Source organism: Eublepharis macularius, chromosome 7, assembly GCF_028583425.1.
Source record: "Eublepharis macularius isolate TG4126 chromosome 7, MPM_Emac_v1.0, whole genome shotgun sequence".
Taxonomy (NCBI): Eukaryota; Metazoa; Chordata; class Lepidosauria; order Squamata; family Eublepharidae; genus Eublepharis; species Eublepharis macularius.
The window spans coordinates 3331650-3352779 of NC_072796.1; the positions used below are offsets into that span (position 1 = coordinate 3331650).

The following is a 21130-nucleotide window of genomic DNA, read 5'->3' on the forward strand; positions in this document are numbered from 1 at the left end:
GGGGGCGGGGGAACGGAATTAATTGATACCCACAGGATTTCTTTCTCTTGCCAACAGCAAAAATGCTAATAGTGTTTCTTAATTTAGTCTCTTTTCCTCGATATGCCAATGCAGGAATTTGATTTAATGGCCCCTGTTTCCTTTTATCTTTTGGTAGATGTGTGTGCTTAGTATGTTGCAATTTTTTCTCTGTTGACCGAGATTAAAAATTCCATTTCCCACAACAATAATGATTTCTTTAGAAGATACAATAGAAGACAGACACAGCAGCCCTGTATCTGGCCAGATTAGTAAATCCTGTTATTACTTTCCGCCCACATTGTTGCATTATTTTAATAATGAACTTTCTGTAAGCAAAGCAATACATAAAATGCCACAATGACCTTCATGTTTGAATCAGTTCTTTGTGAACACTGTGGGGGAAAATACCAATGTTGATGTACAATTCAAATGTCCAAGTCTGCTAGCGATTTCCTTCCATAATCTTGCACAAATAATGAACTATAAGGGTGCAAAGACTTGCACCCACACATTATTTAGAGAAATGTATCCTTGAAATGGATGGAATAAAAGTGCTTTCAGCATCAAGGCGTAAAGAGGTAATCCGCTGCCCATTAAAAGCAATGGCAAAACTTCAATCTATTTCAACGGATGTGGATACTTCTAGCCACTCCTGAAAATGAAGATTTTAGCCTGTGTTTCTCCAGTGGGGCGGCAGTGCACACACCCCTTGAGGGGTTTGGAATCCCAGCAAGGGGTGGGGGATCCAAATGCCACATATCAAGGCTCAAAAATACCCCAAAATATGTGTTCTGATGCAGCGGGATTGCTGAAACGGAACTGTGGGGTGGTGGAATCCCTGATTCCTGTAGGTCTAGAGGGAGATGAAGAGGTGTGGAGAACTGGAAGTTTCATGGAACTAGGCAAGGGGGGTGGAGCAGCCAGCACAGGGGACGTGTGGGTGGTGTGCCTATGTGTACGCAGGAGCCGAGCAAAAGAGGAAGATGTGGTCCAGGATATGCAGAGGCTTTGAGAGCACGCATCTTCCAGTCATCAGGGGCGAAGATCAGAAAAGAACATGATTTCATGACCAACACAACTCTGCGCAGCCATGACCTAGCTGAACTCCAGAAGCAAACCATTCTGTTGTTTTGGCAGCCAGCATTATTCTGGAAATGCGTATCAGCACTACCTTAACTCCTAGCTCTACCTACACAGATATTTCAGTGTGTGTATAAAACGGTAGCCATCAGCAGAACAGACTATGCCTAGTACAAATGCACAAAGCTAGGCAGAGAATTCACACAAATACATACAACTGCCCACCATTTCTTGGACATGCTGACTTCCTCTGTAGCAGATATAATCTGGAGGGACAGAGGCTACTATAATAAAATCTTCAATCCTAAATTTAAACCCTTAAATGTATCCTGAGCAGCTGTTCCTCTTATTAAGTTTTGTAAACACTGTGCTTCTCGGAAGTTCTGAAATGACACCTTTCTATTTAGGCGCCTACGTGTGGATTAAGGCGTTCCTAAAAACGATGCCCTCCAGGAAACAAAAAGCCGCTCGACATTCCCACTGGATTTCTGCACCAGATAGCTAACGACAGATTGATCCAAAAGAGAGAGAGAGAGAGAGAGAGAGATCCAACAAGGAGCACAACGCGATCCAAACAGAAGGCCATGCACTGCAAAACACTGTGCTCATTTCCATACTCAGCAGAATTAAGAAAGGCGGGCATGGGGACAGAGAGGGGGGAGGGGGTGGGAGAGACAGACAAAAGCACTAGAAGACTAGAAGCACAGAGGAAGACTTCAAATTATGGTACGCAAATTACGTGGGGCGTTTTCTTAAGTAATTTGCTCCTCTCTTCATTCAATGGTGTTTCCACTTTGAATACAATACCCCCCCCCCCATTCACAGTGCTGCTCCTGTGCCATGAGCTAAGTTCACTGACAATCCCCACTCATTTCACTGGGACCTGTGCAAGAGACCTTCCTGGCGGATTGTGCCTAATCTTGTAAGAAGATGCTCCTGTGGGGTTCCCAGCATGACATTCCCATGTGGGAATCCCCGGGGGGGGGGATTCCTTGAGAAATCAGCAGACTTCCCTCTCTGACCCATTACAAACAACCTCGGGACTCAGAAGTTACAACTGCTTGCTTGTGCTCAAGGATCCATCAGGCACAGCCCACTGGAATAAACACATCCGCAGGTACTTCAAACGGAACAAAGGAACACGGACCCACACACATCCCTCTCTCTGCTCCCTCAGTCCTTAGCTCAAAGTCCACCTCTTCCATGAAGCTTCTTCTACCCAAGTGAAACCAAAATGTTACTCATATAATTGCATTCACTGGCATCTCCACCCCCCCCTCCCCATTCGCCTTGCTTTCCTCTTTGGATCCAGCTTGTAATCTCCTCTGGGCAGGGATCTCTCCAGTTCATATGCCACTATAATGCACCCTGTACACGGATTGCACTGGATCCTGGATCCTCTGGTAGAGTCTTTTAAAAGCGTAACAAACAAGCACTCTTGATTAAATTTGTGTGTGGTGAGTTCAGTGCTGAGCAGAGAAGGAATGTGACTGCAGAGACAAAAATGACAGCCACATGCCCCCAACGAAACAGTAAAAACTGGACTCCCCCCTCCCCCCCCCACACACACCCTGCTCCCTCATTACGCCTTGCAAAACGAAGTCTGGGACCGAGCTCCCAGAAAGGGGCTCTTCCCCTAGGAGCTCTTCCCCAGCACCCTTGGGGCATCTCTTACCCCATCCACAGGACTGTGCAAAGCGCTGCTGCCCTGCTCAAAGGCTAGAATGCTCTCCGCGGTGGTGGAGTGGCTGAAGGGCTTCACAAACAGGAAATCGCCCTGCTCAGACATCGGAGAGAAGCAAGACTTGCAGTGCTGAGCTCCAGCTGCACCCACTTCAAGGTATCTGATAAAACCTTCGGGATGCGGGCGCCCACTGAAATTGACAGAGGGCTTCCTCTCAGTCCTCCTGCTACAGCAGTGGGGTAGGAACCAGCCCGGGACACAGAGGCCCGATTTGAAGCACCGGGCTCCTACTACGGCCAGCATCACACAAGACACCAGTGAAATGGCCACGAGAGAGATGATAAGGTAGAGAGTTAAGTTGGGTGCCCTGGATGGCGACTTCGGGAGGCGGTCCAAAGACTTGGGGAAGTCCTGCACAGCGTGGTTCTCGGAAGACAGCACCAGCACTAGTGAGGCGGAGAGGGAGGGCACGCCGTTGTCTCTCACCTCGACCACCACTCTATGGGACACCCCCGGCTCCCTCAGCGCTCGTGTCACCCGAATCTCCCCGGAGTGGCGCTCCACTTTGAAAGGCGGGGCCTCGTTGGACTCCTGGAGCAAATGGTAGGAGAGCCAAGCGTTGTGGCCACTGTCAGCATCCACTGCCACCACCTTCGTCACCAGGTACCCAGGTTCCGCAGGGAGAGGGAAGGAGTGGTGAAAGGCAGAGCCCTTGGGGACCTCAGGGTGCACAATAGTGGGAGCATTGTCGTTCTGATCCACAATGAACAAATGGAGCGTGGCTGTGCTGCTGAGGGGCGGGGAGCCTGCATCCTTCACCTCCACTGGGACCTGGAAGACTTTCTCCTGCTCGTAGTCAAGGACCCGGGAGGTATAAAGACTGCCATTCTCTTGATTTATGTGAAAATAGGTGGAGATGGGTAGGCCATGGCTTCCGTTGTCCACAATGGAGTAAGACAACTTGGAGTTGACCCCTATGTCTGGGTCACAAGCCGAGAGGGAGAAGACGAGGGTCCCCGGAGGGGTGTTTTCCTCCACGTGGGCTGTGTAGGAAGGGATGGAGAAGGCCGGCGCGTTATCGTTCACATCCGAGACTTGGATGAAGATGCTCTTCTGCGTGGCTCTGGGAGGCAATCCAGAGTCAGTGGCCTTAACTGTGATGTTATACCCGGCAGCTTTCTCTCGGTCCAGGGGGCCATTAGTGACTAAAGAGTAATGCCCCTTAAAGGAAGACACCAGCTTGAAGGGGATGTGCCTGGTAACCTCCAGTCGAACTTGGCCATTTTCCTCCGAGTCGTTGTCCTTTGCCCGGATGAGCGCAATGACTGTGCCCAGAGGAGCATCTTCCTGCACTGGGCTGGACAGGGAGGTCAGCGTGATCTCTGGGCTGTTGTCGTTGACATCCACCACTTCCACGCGGATGTTGCAGTGGCCCTCCATGGCAGGGGATCCCTTGTCTTTCATGTAGATCGCTATCTCATACGCACTGGACTCTTCGTAATCTAGCAAAGCTTTGGTCCGGATCTCCCCCGTTTGGGGGTCCAAGCTGAACAGGCTGAGCAGCTTCAGAGGCACGCTGTTGCTGGCCTTGAAGAAATACTCCACTTCTCCATTGGGGCCTTCATCTAAGTCGGTGACATTGAGCCTGGTGACGACGGTCCCCACAGGGACATTCTCCTCCAGGTAGACTTTGGAGACAGGGGGCTCACAGACAGGGGGGTTGTCATTGGCATCCAGGATGCGGACCGTCACCTTGGCAGTGCCGGACTGGATGGGCGTCCCGCTGTCCAGTGCTGTCAGAACCAAGTGGTGGACGGCTGCCTTCTCCCGGTCCAGGAGCTTCTCCAGGACGATCTCGGGCACCTTGACACCGTCCCCCCGGACGTGGACGCTGAGGGCGAAGTGCTCGCTGGGGCTGAGCTCGTAGGTGGCGATGGAGTTGGAGCCGGTGTCTGGGTCCTCGGCGGCCTCCAGGCGCAGGCGGGTGCCCGGGTTGGCCACCTCGGTGATCTCCAGCGAGACCTCCTCTTTGGGGAAGCGGGGGGCGTTGTCGTTCACGTCGAGGATCTCCACCTCCAGGCGGCTGAGCTGCAGCGGGTTCTCCAGCACCAGCTGGAGCGGGAAGGCGCACGTGGGGCTGGCGCGGCAGAGCGCCTCGCGGTCCAGGCGCTCGTGCACCAGCAGCGCCCCGTCGGCCAGGTTGACCCGGAAGGCCGGCCGCCGGCCCTCGCCCAGCAGCTGCAGGCGGCGGGCGGCCAGGCTGCGCGCCTCCACGCCCAGGTCCTTGGCCACGTTGCCCACCCACGAGCCCGGCGGCCGATCCTCCGGCACCGAGTAGCGCAGCTGCGCTGCGCCCAGGGCCGCCAGGCAGGCGGCGGCGGCGGCGAGGGCCAGCGGCGGCAGGCGGCGCGCTCGGCCGGCCATGCCTGCGCTGCGGCGGGGCTCTGCGGTGCCCGGAGCCGGGCTGCGCAGCCGACGGGAGCCCGCCGCAGCCGCAGCCGGAGCCGGCGCAGGAGCGGGCGGAGGGGGCCTGGCTGGCGAGAGCAGCCGCCGCGGCCGCTCATTGGCACAGGCGGGCTGACGAGCCGCAAGCCCCGCCGCCGCCGCCGCCGAGCCCCTTCCCCAAGAGCCGCCTCGCGCCCCGCGCGCGCGCCCGCCCCGACGCCCCGGCCGCCCGGCTCCCCCAGGGCCGCCCGCCCGCCCGCCCGCCCGCCCGCGGCGGCCCGGGAGGGCAGGCCGAGCCCCCCGCCCGCCCGCCCGCCCCTCCTCTCCGCCCGCGGGCGCTCACCTGGCTGCAGAAGGGCGGCTCCGTCCCGCGGCCGCCCGAGGCCGCCCGCAGAGGCGCGCTGGGCTTCAGGAAGACGAACTCACTGACGTCCGAGGCCGGGGAGAGGCAGGAGCGGTAGCCGCGGGCCGGGCCCCCCAGGCAGGCCACCTGCACCCCGACGCTGGCCTCCCCCGGGCTGAGCTGGTAGTGGCAGTGGCCCAGCCCGGCGCCCGGCGGCTCCCGCAGCGCGCCCGCCCGGCTTCTGCAGCAGCCGAGGGCGCCGGGGCGCAGGCAGCGGGCGGCCAGGGCGGCCAGGGCGACCAGGGAGATGGTGGCGACGGCGGCCAAGGAGACGAGCAGGTAGACGGTCACCACGGGGGGCCCCTCCGCGCTCTCGCCCGGCGGGGCGGCCAGGCCCAGCAAGGCTTCCGGGCCGCTCTCCTCCAGCAGCACCAGCAGGGTGACCGAGGCGGACCGGGCCGGCTCGCCCGCGTCTCGGACCACCACGACCAGCTCCTGGCTGGGGCTGTCCAGCTCCTGCAGCGCCCGCCGGGTCCGCACCTCCCCGCTGCGCAGGGCCGCGCTGAAGAGGCCCGGGTCCGTGGCCCGCTCGACGTGGTAGGAGAGCCAGGCGTTGCGGCCCGAGTCCAGGTCCACCGCCATGACTTTGGTGACCAGGCTGTGGGCCGCGGTCGAGCGGGGGAGGCTGAGCTGCAGCGCCGAGTCTTTCCCAGCGAAGGGGAAGCGGATCCAGGGCGCGTTGTCGTTTTGGTCCAACAAGTAGATGTGCGCCAGGATCCTGCTGCACAGAGGAGGGGCGCCGCCGTCGCAGGCCTCCACCTGGAACCGAAAGTGATTCGTCTGCTCGTAGTCAAAGGGGCGCTCGGCATACACTTGCCCGCCGGTGGGGTTGATGGAGACGTAGGAGGTGGGATCCTCCACTCTTTGTTGCCCCGGGCTGGCCAAAACAGAGTAGGAGAGGCGGCAGTTCTGGTCTTTATCCGCATCCGCTGCAGACACAGTCAGGAGAATGGCTCCTATGGGGTTGTTCTCTTCCAGGATGGCTTCATAGTAAGACCTGTCAAAACGAGGCGGGTTGTCATTGACGTCTGCCAGAGTAATGGAGAAAGAGGAGTGTTGGGAGAAAGAGGGGCTTCCCAGGTCAAAGGCATAGATGGTGACATTGTATTGTGCAGTGCTCTCCCGGTCTAGCTGCTGACTGGTCAGCAAGGAATACTGGTGCTCAAAGTCCTTCCGAAGTTTGAAAGGCAGGTCCCTGGGCAGGTCACACTGGACCTTCCCTTGATCTCCAGAGTCCCTGTCCTTGACGTGTATCACAGCAACCACCGTGCCAGGAGGCGCATCTTCATTGATAGAGCTGGAAAAAGAGGTAAGAACGATTTCGGGGGGGTTGTCGTTCACATCTGTCACTTCTACCATAATGCTGCAGTGCTCTTCCATGGTGGGGGATCCCATGTCTTTGGCCTCCACTTCAATCTCATACACGCTGGCCTCCTCAAAATCCAGGCTCCCTTGAACGTGGACCTCTCCTGTGGTGTCATCGATAGCAAACGTCCTGCGCAAGGTTTCCGAGTTATGGCTGCTGAGGGAATAGCGTATCTCTCCGTTAGGCCCTTCATCCCGGTCTGTGGCGTTCAGCTTGATCACCAATGTCCCCGGAGGAGAGTTTTCAACCAGGCGGGTGTGATAGGTGGGCTTGTCAAAGACTGGGTGGTTGTCATTGGCATCCAGAATGTGGACAGCGATTTGGATTGTACTAGACCTGGGGAGTGAGCCCCCGTCCTCCGCTGTCAGGACCAAATGGTGAATAGCTATGTGCTCCCTGTCCAATGGGTTCTCCAGGACCAGCTCTGGGAATTTGGTGCCGTCTGTGCGCGCCTTCACGTTGAGGTTGAAGTTCTCATTGGCGCTGAGGTGGTAAGTCTGCAAAGTGTTTGTTCCTACGTCCAGATCCTGCGCATGTGGGACGGGGAAACGGGCACCCAGTGCAGCCAGCTCATAGATCTGCAGAGCTATTGTGCTACTCGAGAATTCAGGAGCATTGTCGTTGATATCCAAAATCTCCACTTCAATGCGATAGAACTCCACCGGGTTTTCGATTGCGAGCTTAAGATGCAAGAAGCACCGCAAGTTCTGCCCACAGAGCTGCTCTCTGTCTATTCTGTCATTGACTATTATGATTCCAGTGTTCACATTCACAGAGAAATACTGGGAGTCAGAATCGGAAAGTACCTGCAGATTGGCAGCTGCAAGCTTTGCCACATCCATTCCTAAGTCCTTAGCAACATTTCCCACAAAGGATCCTCGAGTGAGTTCCTCTGGGACAGAGTAACGGATCTGTGCAGAAGAGCCACTCAGAAGCAGCCAGGAAGAAAAGGCATGCAGGAGTCCCAGACGCCAGGCAGAGTTTTCTGTTCTGAGCATCTTTCTGATATCCACAGCAGGAAGCAATAAAACTGCCAAGCAGGAGCTATTTATAGCAGACAGTATTTCTTTAAGCCCCTGGAGGACACACCGCCTATCTGGAAGAAATATGAAATATCGGAGAGCAAAGGGGGTCTGTGATCACTGTTTACCTCTCTCATTCATTGTTTTGGTTTGAGAGAGATTGATACAGCTGTGGAGGGGAGTGGTACGCGCCACCCGCCCGATCTTCAATGTTAGCCTCCCAGTCATTGGCTGAGACTGCCTTGCTCTTTATCCAATCAGCAGCCTCCTTCCCAGGACAGCAACACACGCACCAATCCAAGTGCGGAAGTTGCTACTGTGCAAAAAAGGACCGCGGAACCTGCTGTTTTTAACCTAGAGACACCAGACTAAACGGCAGACAATGGAAAACAAAGCCCCAAACTGACTCAAGGTTTTGATCTCTGTCCCAGCCCCGAGACCCTCTGAAGCAGCAGCAGCAGCAGCAGCAGCAGAGGGCCTCCCTGGCTTTCTGAGCACAGCCTGCCTCCTTTCTTTCTGCTCAGGACTGCCGCTTTGTACTTTCTGGGAGGAAAGGCACTTCAAGGAAAGCTAGCACCAATGGCCGAGGCTTCCAAATCAAGCGGCTTCATTGGTTTTAGACTACAAATGCCTAACAGCTCTGGCTAAGGGTATAAACGTTCTCAGAACAAAAGGCTCAGTACGTTTTTAGGGACAGGGGCCCTTGCTGTTCTAAAAACGTTAAGCATGGAAATGGAGCGGGACTTATGGCAGGCGGCCTGTGTTACAAGTGAAGGCACCGGTTCACACCCCACAGCCAGCCTCTTAAGGTCCTGGCAAGCCAGAAGCAGCTTAGGTAGGAAAAGGGCCCCCATGATCTGCCCTGCTCACATGGATCCCACCGGCCAGTGCAGTTCGGGATCAGATCACGCAAATGCTGCTCTCACCTGTCTGGGTAACGTGTGAACAGCCTTTGGTGAGGTCTCAAAGGCTTTTTGGAGACACTCAATCCATTAGGAGAAAAGGAAGATAAAATGCTGCTCTCACCTGCCTGGGATGGTTCAGTGTATTATTACGAGATAAAAAAGAATCAAATTCCCTTGTCATAGTGCTTGTTTGGGGATAATCCACAGGCCTCATGAAGGTGAAATCGCTTCTGTCAGATCCCGGGGAGTAGCTGGCCCTATAGCACTGGCTCTGAGACTCGGTGGGCCTCAGGGTGACTTCCATGTACTTCAGGGTGCCATCTGAGTTCAGCTGCAGCTTGGGGCTGCACTGTTTGAAGACGTCCCTGGCAGGAATATCACTCAGGCTGCAGCAAGAAGAACCCCTGTCCCTTTTACTCCAAAAGCACTTGGCAGACAGAACAATAAAAGTAACAAGGGACACAATGCTGACAGCCACCAGTGCAATAATCAGGTAGAGGGTGAGGTCCGATTTTTCTTTGGGTTTAGTCATGAAATCATGCAGCTGAGGCCTTTCCTCAAACACTTTATCCTCCAAAGAAACCAAGATGGTGACAGTGGTGGACAAAGAAGGGTCTCCGTTATCCTTCACGAGGACAAGGATTTTCTGTGCAGGGAGATCCGTTTCTTGGAAGTCTCGAATGGTCCGAATTTCCCCTGAGTAGGGAGCCACTCGGAACAATGACGGGTCTGTGGACTGCGGAAGCAACGAGTAAGACAGCCAGGCATTGTGGCCAGAGTCTGCGTCCACTGCTGAGACTTTGGTGACGACGTAGCCTGCCGGTGCAGACTGAGGGATCCTTTGGAGCGCTGACAGTTCCTGGCCGGTCACTGGGTGCAAAACAGCGGGTGTGTTATCGTTCTGATCCAGTATGAAGAGGTAGACAGTGACATTGGAGCTCAGCTGGGGTGACCCAGCATCCTGGACAGTGACCGGGATCTGTAGTACCTGGACCATTTCATAGTCAAAAGAGCGCTGGGCATAAATATTCCCATTGTCTGGGTTTATGTAGACAAAGGAAGAGACAGGGGCGTCTTGCATCAAAGTCCCCGACACTGCGTAAGTCAGGCGGGAATTGTCCCCCTCATCGGGATCCACGGCTGCCACTGTACACAGCAGGGAGCCAGGCGGGTTGTTCTCCTTCAAGAAGGAGTTGTAGAAGTTCTGGGAGAAGTATGGGGCATTGTCATTAACATCTGAGATGTTCAGAATGATAACGACATCTGTGGTCAGAGGTGGGGATCCCGCATCTCGGGCGGTCAGTTTGATAGTATACTGAGAAACCGATTCTCTGTCCAGCTTCTCACGAGTCATTAAAGAATAGTGGTTTTCAAAAGATTTAATCTTAAATGGCAACTTTGGGGATATTTCTAAAGTTACTTCCCCATTGGCACCTGAATCTTGGTCCCGTACATTGAAAAGCCCCACCACTGTCTCCAAAGGGGAATTTTCTGGCACTGGGTTTACAAGCGAGGCAAGAAGGAATTCAGGGGCATTGTCGTTCTCATCTTCCACTTCCACACGGATCACACAGTGGCCTTCCATCTGCGGCACCCCCTTGTCTCTGGCCCTCACGTGGAGTTCGTAAGAACGGGATTCTTCAAAATCCACAGCTCCTTGGACACGTATCTCACCCGTGTGGGGATCCAGGCCAAACAGCTTCTGGATGGACTCAGAGGTGTGAATTCCAAAGGAGTACTGTATTTCCCCATTAGCCCCTTCATCAGGGTCGGTTGCGTTGAGTCTGAAGAGCAAAGAACCTAGAGGGATGTTCTCCAAAAGGCTGACCTTGTACACTGGAAGATCAAACGTGGGCTCGTTGTCATTATTATCGAGGACCACAATGATGAGCTGAGCCGTTCCGGACAGGACGGGGTCCCCCCCATCATGAGCAGTCAGGATCAGCTGGTGCTCTGGCTGCTGCTCTCTATCCAGAGGCTGCTCCAGCACCAGCTCTGGTAAAAGCTTGCCATCCTTCACATTCTTTACGTGGAGCGAAAAGTGGGGACTGGGGCTGAGACGATAGGCACTGACAGCATTGGCCCCCACGTCTGCATCGTGCGCGCTCTCCAGTGGGAAACGTGCCCCTATGGCAGCAGACTCGGCTATCTTCAAGGAAAGCCAGGGAGTGAGGAACATGGGGGAGTTGTCATTCAAGTCCAGAATCTCCACTTCCAGGTGGAAGAGCTCCAGGGGGTTTTCTATGACAACTTGGACTGGCAAGAGGCATACCAAGCTGGCTCCACACAGGCTCTCTCGGTCTATCTTTTCGCTCACCAGAAGAGCACCGCTGACCAGGTTTACTGCAAAGTACCTCTTGCTCTCCTCAGCCAGCCTCAGCCTGCGACTTGAGAGATCTGCCACTGTTAAGCCCACGTCCTGAGCCACCTTCCCCACCACCGTCCCTGGCTCCGATTCCTCCACCACTGAGTAGTGGATCTGTCCTGTGACCAATGCCCAGCTGAACAGCAAAAAGAAGCCCAGTACTTGCCATTTGGATGAAGGTTGCCATGACAAATGTGCCTCCATTGGAGAGAAGTCTTCTCCCAGAAAGAACCTCTGTGGTATCCCAGTGGCCAGGAGGCTACAGGACCAGGAGCAGTGCGGTTTTAAAATCCCTCAGTCTTCCCTTCCAGAGGCATTAAAGTGGCTTTTAAGCTTGCCTGGCTGCAGCAACAGAGTGTTAGTCAGAGAGCTGAGGGGGTGGATTGGGGGAGGGAAGCTGAACTACAGCCATAGCGACGACAACGACAGAGGAGGAGGAGGAGGAAAGTCAAGGAAGAAAGAACAGATTCTGCCCCCCCCTCCCAATCAAACTGGGATCAGCAGCACCTGACCGGATGACAGCTATGCTCACTCTCCACCAATGGCAACGCCACCTACACTCTTAAAGCCACAGCGATGTGGAAAGTGGCGACGCCAGAAGTGATCGCCCTGGTCCTTCAACCCCAAACTTAAGGATTCAGGAGCCAGGTTCGTCACTGGTTTTGGCAGCTAAGTTTAGCAGCCTTGCTTCTTGTTCTCAAGGAAACAGCACGTCCGGGAAAGCCTGAACGGTACAAATCCTCATTGTTCACTGGAGCCAGATTCCTTCCATCTCCTCTTAACAAAAAAAGGAACTCTCAGCTGCGGGGACTACAGAACCATTGCTTCTCTGGCTAATAACTGGGCTGATTTTTCACTCCCTATGAAAAAGGTATCTGTTAAAATGCAACAAAGGGAAGATAGGAACCCTTATAGAAAAGGCTTTGGCATTTCTCAAAGCACCCTCCTCCTCCTCCTCCTCCTCTTTCTCTATATTTAAAACCATAGACGTTACCAAGGCAAAAGCAACCCTTTCAGAACATTCACTTCCAAACACAGAAATACCCACCACTCGTTGCTAGAATGTATGCGCTTCGGCATCGCCTAAAGGCCTCCCGGTTCCATTCATTGGACTGTCCAAAATTAGAACATCACAGTCGGGGCAGAAGTATTTCTAAGCAGATTCATTGTAACCAAGAAGCAATGGCATAGCTTTCATCGGCAGAAATCTACACACCAAGCAGTTTTTAGGCCACAGTTTTAAAAAGAGACAGTTTACAAAGTGCCAAATCATTTATGTTCATTAGAGGGATAGAAAAGCTTACATTTTCTCTACGGTTAATAATACGACATCCAAGGGAAGAATCATACTACCAGAATGGACTCAATGGGTGAACTGTCTTGCACAGCCCCTTGTTGGACCGCTTAAAGCATTTCTAATTCTTCCCCTTTAAAAGCATCCAAAGGAAGACGATTCTACAACCTCCTCAGGCAAATTATTCAAATGCTGGACTTCTCGCATACCTAGAAAGCTCTTGCTAATATTTAACCCACCATCTGTATTGTGGTAATTTAAAACCATCACTTCGTATACCTTTCTGAGCTCCTCCTTTTGTAAATACTTGAAAATGGACAGCGCATCCACTTGTGGAACCTCACATCCTAAGGAAAAAGTTCCAACTAACGAATCAACCATCTTAATATAACACTTATTTGGTATCACTGTCCCTGTCCTCAAGACCACCACATGCAACATTGGGATCAAAGGGTGCTTGGAGAATATTTCCCAGTGGGTAGCCATATTAGTCTAGTAGTAATAGAACAAAATTTGAGCCTGGTAGCACTTTAAAGACCCTGGGAAATATCCTTGACCTACTGAACACAAATTTTGTTCTTGGGAGAATTAGATTTCATGCCTCACCTTATTTGGTTCTTGGGAGAAACTTCCGGCCAGAAGCGTATCTGTGCTGTTGATATCCTGCTGAGTGAATGGCTTTGAAATCCTGAAATTTCCCCCTTCCGATGAGAGGGTTTGAGCAGACCTTAGGAGAGGAAAACGAGGAACAGAATCTCTCCCAGTGAATGCTGTGGGGGACTCCATTTTCTCCTCTGGGCTCATCTTCACTGGGAAGCCGTCAAAGTGTCTTCTCATGAGCAGGGAGTTTCTTCCCTTCATGTCTCTGGTCCAAGACACATCCAAGTGCCTTCTTTTCAGTCTTTGAAGGCATTTTGCAACTAGAAATGCAAGAGTCACAACAGAAAGAATAGAGAGGGCTACCAGAGCAATAAGGAGATGGAAGGTCAGGTAGGATGGCCTGTCTGGCTCCATGGGGGCCTTCCTGAGGTCTGTCATGCCCGGCTCATGCCTGTGCTCTAGACTCAGCATCAGAGTGGTGGTGGCAGTCAAGGGCGGCTTCCCATTATCCAGGATCTCAATGACCAGTTCCTGGGAAGGGGAGTCTTGCTCCAGAAGAGGTTCGTCTTGTTCGGATCTCTCCCGAGTATGCTGAGACTTTGAAGAGGCTTGGGTCTGTGGCCTGTTGCAGCTTGTAAGAAATCCACGCGTTCTGCCCAGAGTCTGCGTCCACAGCCGTCACTTTGGTTACTAAGAGACCTTCTTGGGCTGAGAAAGCGACTGGCTGCTGAGCTAGGACCCCTTCTCTGGCTACGGGGTACACAACAAGAGGAGCATTATCGTTCTGGTCAACAATGAAAATGGAGACCGTCACATTGGCGCTCAAGGGAGGTGAGCCGCTGTCTTTTGCTTGCATCTGGAAAGCCAGCTGCTGGGTTTGTTCGTAGTCAAATGAGCAGCCGCTGTAGACAGTGCCATTTTCTGTGACAGAGACGTAGGAGGAAATGGGCACTCCATTGATAACGTGTTCCACCAATGAGTAGGATAGTTGAGAGTTCTGGCCCAGATCAGGGTCAAAGGCAGACAAAGAAATGATTGGCACCCCCAAAGCATTGTTCTCACTCACAAAAGCCTGATATGCAGGCTGTGAGAAATGGGGCGGGTTATCGTTTAGATCGGAGACATTTACAAGCAAACGGCCCTGGGTGGAAAGAGGTGGAGAACCCAAATCTGTAGCGGTGATTATGACATCATATTGTGAGGTCTCCTCTCGATCCAGTGGGCCGCTGGTTATCAAAGAGTAGTGGTTCTTAAAAGAGGGGACAATCTGGAAGGGGACGTCTGCAGGAAGATGGAGCTGGACTTCTCCATTGTCTCCGGAATCTCTATCAGTGACTCTGAGGAGGCTCACTACAGTACCAGGGGGAGCATCCTCCGGTATAGCGGTGGAGAGAGAAAGGAACGTTATCACAGGTGTATTATCATTCAGATCTGCTACCTCCACTAAGACACTGCAGTGAGCGTCCATGGAAGGTGACCCTTGGTCTTTGGCCCTTATGTCTATTTCATAAGAAGTGGCAGCTTCGCAGTCCACATTTCCCAGAACTCTCATCTCCCCAGTCTCTTCGTCAAGGCTGAAGATTTTCCGGATTTTCTGGGGAGTGTGGCTGCTGAAGGAATAGGTCACTTTTGCATTTGGTCCCTCATCCTTGTCTATGGCATGTAAATGTACAACCAGAGCTCCCACAGGGGCATTTTCTAGCAGGGTAACTTTGTACACTGACTGATTAAACACGGGGGAATTATCATTGGCATCAATAACCGACACCACAATATCAGCAGTCCCAGTTCTCGCTGGAGCTCCTCCGTCCAGGGCTGTGAGCACCAAACGATGACACTGCTGCTGCTCTCTATCTAGTGCCTTCTCCAAAATCAGTTCAGGATGTTTGCTGCCGCCTTTATGAGACTTAATACTCAGGGTGAAGTGTCCCTGAGGACCCAGCTGGTAGGTGCTGATTGAATTTGTGCCAACATCCAAATCCTCCGCACTCTCCAGGGGGAAACGGGTCCCTGGCTTTGCAGACTCCGCAATCTCCAACCGGGTGAGGCTGTTAAGGAAAACGGGATCGTTGTCATTCACATCCAGGATCTCTACCTCCAGCCGGTGGGAGGCTGTGGGCTTCGCTAGCAGGAGCTCTAGATACAGCAGGCAGCGCAAGCTGGGCCCACAAAGCTGCTCTCGGTCCAGCCGCTCTTTGACTACCAAGACCCCACTCTGAGTCTCAGCGTGGAAATACTTCTCCGTGGAGCCAGCCACAATCTGCAGCTGTCGGGAGACCAACCAGGCAGCGTCCAAACCTAGGTCTTTAGCCACATTCCCAACGAAGGCACCAGGTGCTAGTTCCTCCGGAACCGAGTAACAGAGCGGTGGCATCTCCCCAGCACTCCGGAGCGAGACAGAAACCAAAAGCAAAACACTTACTTGCCATGGCAGGAATGGTCTTTCCTTGGGTGAGAGCATGTGGGCCAAAATGTCTCCTCCCTTTTCTGGACCTCTGTCCTTTCCAGTCCCGACACAGCCAAGGAAGCAACAGAGAATCTTACTCTAGTTCACACAAGGACCGACAAAGCTGCGCACCATCTGCATCTTTTATCGTGTTTTCCCCCCACAGAATGGAGCAGCAGCCACGAGCCTGCCCCAGAATCCAGAGAGGAGGGACTTGACTGTCAATCAAAGCAGAGACTGGGTCTCTGTATCCAAGGCAGGTTTCTGATGCTGACAATGGACCGCCCTATTCTCCAACCGCGTGGGGGAGGTCTTAAAGGGCCACTGCAAGGGTTGTGGAGCCGGAAGCCAATTTGCCAGCTGTCACTGCCTGATTTTCCCAACATAATTATCTAAACATTAAATCCCATGTCACTGCAAGGATTTATATGCATTAATGAATGTTCCAAGCATTTCAACTCGTTAAGACCAATTCCTTTGTTTCAAACGGTCAGGGATATAAAGAAAACCACAGAATGACATATTTTTCTTGACATTCTAGCTTTATCTAAGCTATATAAGGCAGAAATCATGCACCATTGCACAATTAAGCGATGCACTATTTGCTATGAGCACTTCTGAGGACACTGGCAGAGCCTCTGAAATTCCTTAAAAGGATGACATTCATTAACAAAGGCAAGACAAGCTTCCAAGTTCACTTCCGTTATACCTCTGTCTTTATGTTCCAAACAGAATCTGAGTCCTTCCCTGAATCTCAGGAACGGGGCAGCCGATGCCTTTAGGGGAATGGATCCCACTAACCCAAAAGGAAGTTCTCACAGCTCAGACCTCAGGTCAGAAGGGGGCAGCTTAAGGTTTGGGGTGGTTGCTTCGTGTCCCTTCTCCTCTCCTACAGACCTCCGATCGTAAGCCTGTAGACAGGTCTTGTCATTTTTAATTCAATATAATTTAATTTAAAAGTGCTTTATAAATAATAAATGTTACTATTATTATTTCATCAGTAAGAACCTGCTTCCTGAGGCACGAGAAATGAAGGATTCACTGTTGTAAGTCCAGATCATTTCCTTTGCCATTTCTGGGGGCTTTTGCTGGAATATCCAACTTTTTTTCTGCTGCCTTTTAGATTGTCGCATGGAAGGGTGGCGCTCTCGTAGGTGGAGCTTTTGGGGTTAACATCTTTTGGGAAAAATAAACATACATATGGAGAGGAGCATGACTGCAGTGGCAAGCTCCACCTGTGCATTTGCTGGAAAATGTACATAAGTGCACATGGTTCTCTCTCTCTCTCTCTCTTTCCCCACAAAAATACACCCAGGAACCCTGTTTTTCCAGCAGCGAACCCTTTAGCAAGTGAAACTGCCACATGCTTTTATTTCACCCTAGATGTGCTCCAACAGCCTCCTCTTTTTATTTTTGCTTTCATGGTATATGCACAGTGAAATATATGCATGTAATAACCACACATAAAAACATGTGGTGAACACACAGCAGCCCAGTTCACAAATTACAGTGAAGGACATACAATCCGTGCACACTGTACACTTCATTTTTCTTTATACATTTGTTGAGTAAATCATGCTATATTCAACACATGTGCAGCTGAACGTCATGTGATTTAAACATCACATTTAACCAGGTACGGGTTTCTAGTTTCTTTGGTAAAGTGAACGCATGTTGGCTCTGTCTTAAAATTGATTTAGAGGCAGGTTGCACAAGTGTTCACTGTACCATGTGAACAGAGCTTGTGGGTTCATTAGGTCTGGAATGTGTGGCATGGCCATGACTATATTTGGTGAGAGTCTATCCCAACTGCAAATTTTTCTGTTGCCAAATTAAATGCATTGTTCTAATAGAATCATAGAATCATAGAGTTGGAAGGGGCCATACAGACCATCTAGTCCAACCCCCTGCCCAGTGCAGGATCAGCCTAAAGCATCCCTGACAAAGATCCATCCAGCCTCTTGAAAACTGCCAGTGAGGGGGAGCTCACCACCTCCCTAGGCAGCTGATTCCACTTTTGAACCACTCTGACTGTGAAAAAGTTCTTCCTAATATTCAGCCGGTACCTTTGTGCATGAAGTTTTAGCCCATTGCTTCGCGTCCTATCCTCTGCTGCCAACTGGAACAGCTCCTTGGCCTACTCCAAATGACAGCCTTTCAAATACTTACAGAGAGCAATCATGTTCCCCCTCAATCTCCTCTTCTCCAAACTAAACATTCCCAAGGCCCTCAGCCTTTCCTCGTAGGGCTCAGTCTCCAGATAATATACGTTAGTCATACTTGCACCATTTAATTATTTGTAGTATCTTGTTTAGGAATAGTATGAAGGGTTGCCCCAGTTACAACAGCAGCCAAAGGACAGCATACTGGGCTACTGTGCTGAAGGGCAGGACAGACTGTTCAATCTATTCCTTTCGGCCATGTTTTCTGGCAATTATTATTTTCTTTGCAATTTTGTAATTATGAGTGAAAATATAGTTAACAGATGGTTTCCCAAGAATCACGGGGTCAGTCACCATTAACTTGATCTAAAGATTAAAAACTGTACAAATGATCAAAGAACAAGCACATAAGTGGCAACTATAAAATAAAAAAGAATTAGTTAGTTGCAGGGCTTTTTTTCTGGGAAAAGTGGTGGTGGAACTCAGTGGGTTGCCCTCGGAGAAAATGGTCACATGGCCGGTGGCCCCGCCCCCTGATCTCCAGACAGAGGGGAGTCTAGATTGCTCAGCGGCGCGGAGGGCAATCTAGACTCCCCTCTGTCTGGAGATCAGGGGGCGGGGCCACCGGCCATGTGACCATTTTCAAGAGGTTCCGGAACTCCGTTCCACCGCATTCCCCCTGAAAAAAAGCCCTAGTTAATTGGACAGTGAAGAAAGCTGACAGGAAGAAAATTGGATTCATTTGAAATGTGGTGTCGGAGGAAAGTTTTATGGATCCCATGGACGGCTGAAAAGACAGTAAGTGGATTCTAGATCAAATCAAGCCTGGAATCTCCCTAGAAACTAAAATGATGAAAATCAGAGTATTGTGCTTTGGTCACATCACGAGGAGACAAGACTCGCTTGAAAAAAGAAAGTTGAAGGCAGCAGGAAAGAGGAAGACACAAAATAAGATGGCTAAGGAGGAAGCCAGAGCCTCCAGTTTGCAAGATCTGAGCAAGCCTGTTAATGACAGGACATTTTGGAGGTCATTAATTCACAGGGTCACCATAAGTTGGAAGCCACCTGACAGCACATCACACACACACACATGAAGATTAACCATTCTCAGCACCTGTGAAGAAGCCATGGGAGAAAAATTGTTATACTGATATATGTATGTACAGGGCTTTTTTTCAGCTGGAACGCGGTGGAACGGAGTTCTGGAACCTCTTGAAAATGGTCACATGGCTGGTGGCCCCGCCCCCTGGTCTCCAGACAGAGGGGAGTTTAGATTGCCCTCTGCACCGCCAAGCAGGCAATCTCAACTCTCCTCTGTCTGGAGATCAGGGGGCGGGGCCACCAGCCATGTGACCATTTTCACCTCAGGCAAGCCACTGAGTTCCACCACCTCTTTTCCCAGAAAAAAAGCCCTGTGTATGTAACATAGATATTCCAGGCAATAATCCATGGAATTTTTATCTGTCTTCCTTTGTTTCCTACCTGGCTCTCTCCTCTGGCACTGCCTCCACACTGACCATTTGACTGCATTCAGGCAGCCTCCCTGAAAGTGACCTCTACTGGCACCTGCCTGGTCCATGGACAAGAGGCCCCCATTTTCTCATGCCAGTGCAGTGCCTTGAGCTTGGCCAGCTATTGCCACCCAAAGCCTGAAACTCCTTGGCAGGAGGAGGGACTCTCACCTTGCAAAGAAGAACTGCCCCTACCCGATACCTACATCACACACAAAGCATTTTTTAAAAAAACATTTGTAAAGAAAACAATAACGTTCACAAACATTTTCAAAGAACCCTAATGTGTTAGTGTCTGTGCTGTCTCCTTTCAGCTGTTTATGGCCAGAAATCATCCTGACTCCCAACTGAAGCACATTTAATGTTAGCAATGAACAGAGCAGGCCTCCTAAGCTGCTGGGAATGGAGTTGGGAGTGAAGGAGATCCAACATCTTTACAGTTACACCACACTGACCCTCCCTGAAGACCTCAGGCCAGACCCTGAGACCTGGAAGCTGGGGCTTCCCTGGGACCTCATACAGCCTAGCAGCAGTTTCAGGAAAGTGTCTCGGTACCTCCTGGTAAAGGTGTGGTCAAGAGCACCTGGCACCCAATTGGTTGGTGGGTTTTTGCAAGTCCACACACACCACCTTTTCTGGATTACAGGCCATCTCCCAAAGTAAGGTGTCGTTTCATATAAATGATAATAAGATAATCAATCACCTCACTCACTGATTTCTAAAATAAACATTAAACAGGGCTACCCATGGAAAGTGTTTCCAACGTTTTGCTGGGGCAGGGGCATAACAAGAGCCCATAACATTAGGGCTCTACTGGGCCCCTACAGCTTAGACTCTGCATATCTTTGAGGCCCTCCCTTCACATGGTCTCCTTTTCGCTGGGTTGCCAAATCTGCCTCTGTGATGTTCCATTTTAGACTGCAGATGGAGATATCACAGATAAAATTCCCTGCACACAGAAAACTAGCATGTCAAGGAGAAAGCTAGGCTATACACTTTCTGCATAGTTTTCTAGGCGCAGGGATTGGGGTGTGAGTATTGTATCAGGTGAGCCCCAGCCTGCAGTCTGGAACAGTCCAGACACAGATTTAGGACCTCAGTAAGAGTGAGGCTCCATTTGCTTAGGCTCTCCCCTGAGAGTGGCCCCCTGGAATCAGGACATCGCAGAGGACACAGGGGGGGGGGTATACTCAGTGGCTGTGGGCCAACTGCAGAACATTCTTTCCCTTCCCAGTCTGACAAAGGCTGAAGCCTTGTACTTTCAGCAAAGCGTCACAAGCTCTTCAAGCTTGGGTAAGCCACAGAATGGGAAGGAAAATGAAGGGGCCCCCTTTTAAAGGCAGTTTTAACTGCACTGAGCCAAGGGTAATATACTGTGGCTAGAAATCTTTTTTAAAAATCAGGCCAGGCAATCTTAAAGAGATTTCTGCCCTTCTAAGCAGATGGACTTCAGTGGATTTAGAATGATGTGATTCTGTTTAGGATGGTGCTGTTGGAGTTTATTCAGCTCAGTACACCCGCCAGCTATGTCAGTTTTGTTCAGTCACCAGCTTATTTTTGCCCCTTACTAGGAACTACAAAAACTGGAGGGAGAGGGCTGGGGTGCATTTGGCCCAATGAGTCTCAAGTAGAATTGGAAGGGATCTCCAGGGTCATCTAGTCCAACCCCTGCACAATGCAGGAAATCATAACTACATTCCCCCCACACCCCCAGTGACTCCTGCTCCATGCCCAGAACATGGCAAAAAACTTCCAGCATCCCTGGCCAAACTGGCCTGTGGAAAATTGCTTCCTGACCGCAAAGTGGCAATGGGTGAGTAAGACGG

General features: G+C 51.5%; 1 protein-coding gene across 7 annotated transcripts in view; it reads right to left on the bottom strand.

Annotated features, from left to right (window-relative positions):
- LOC129333226 (protocadherin gamma-C3-like) overlaps positions 1–21130 on the bottom strand; it is a 235475-nt gene that overhangs the window by 35424 nt on the left and 178921 nt on the right. The gene's annotated exons all lie outside the window — the stretch shown is intronic.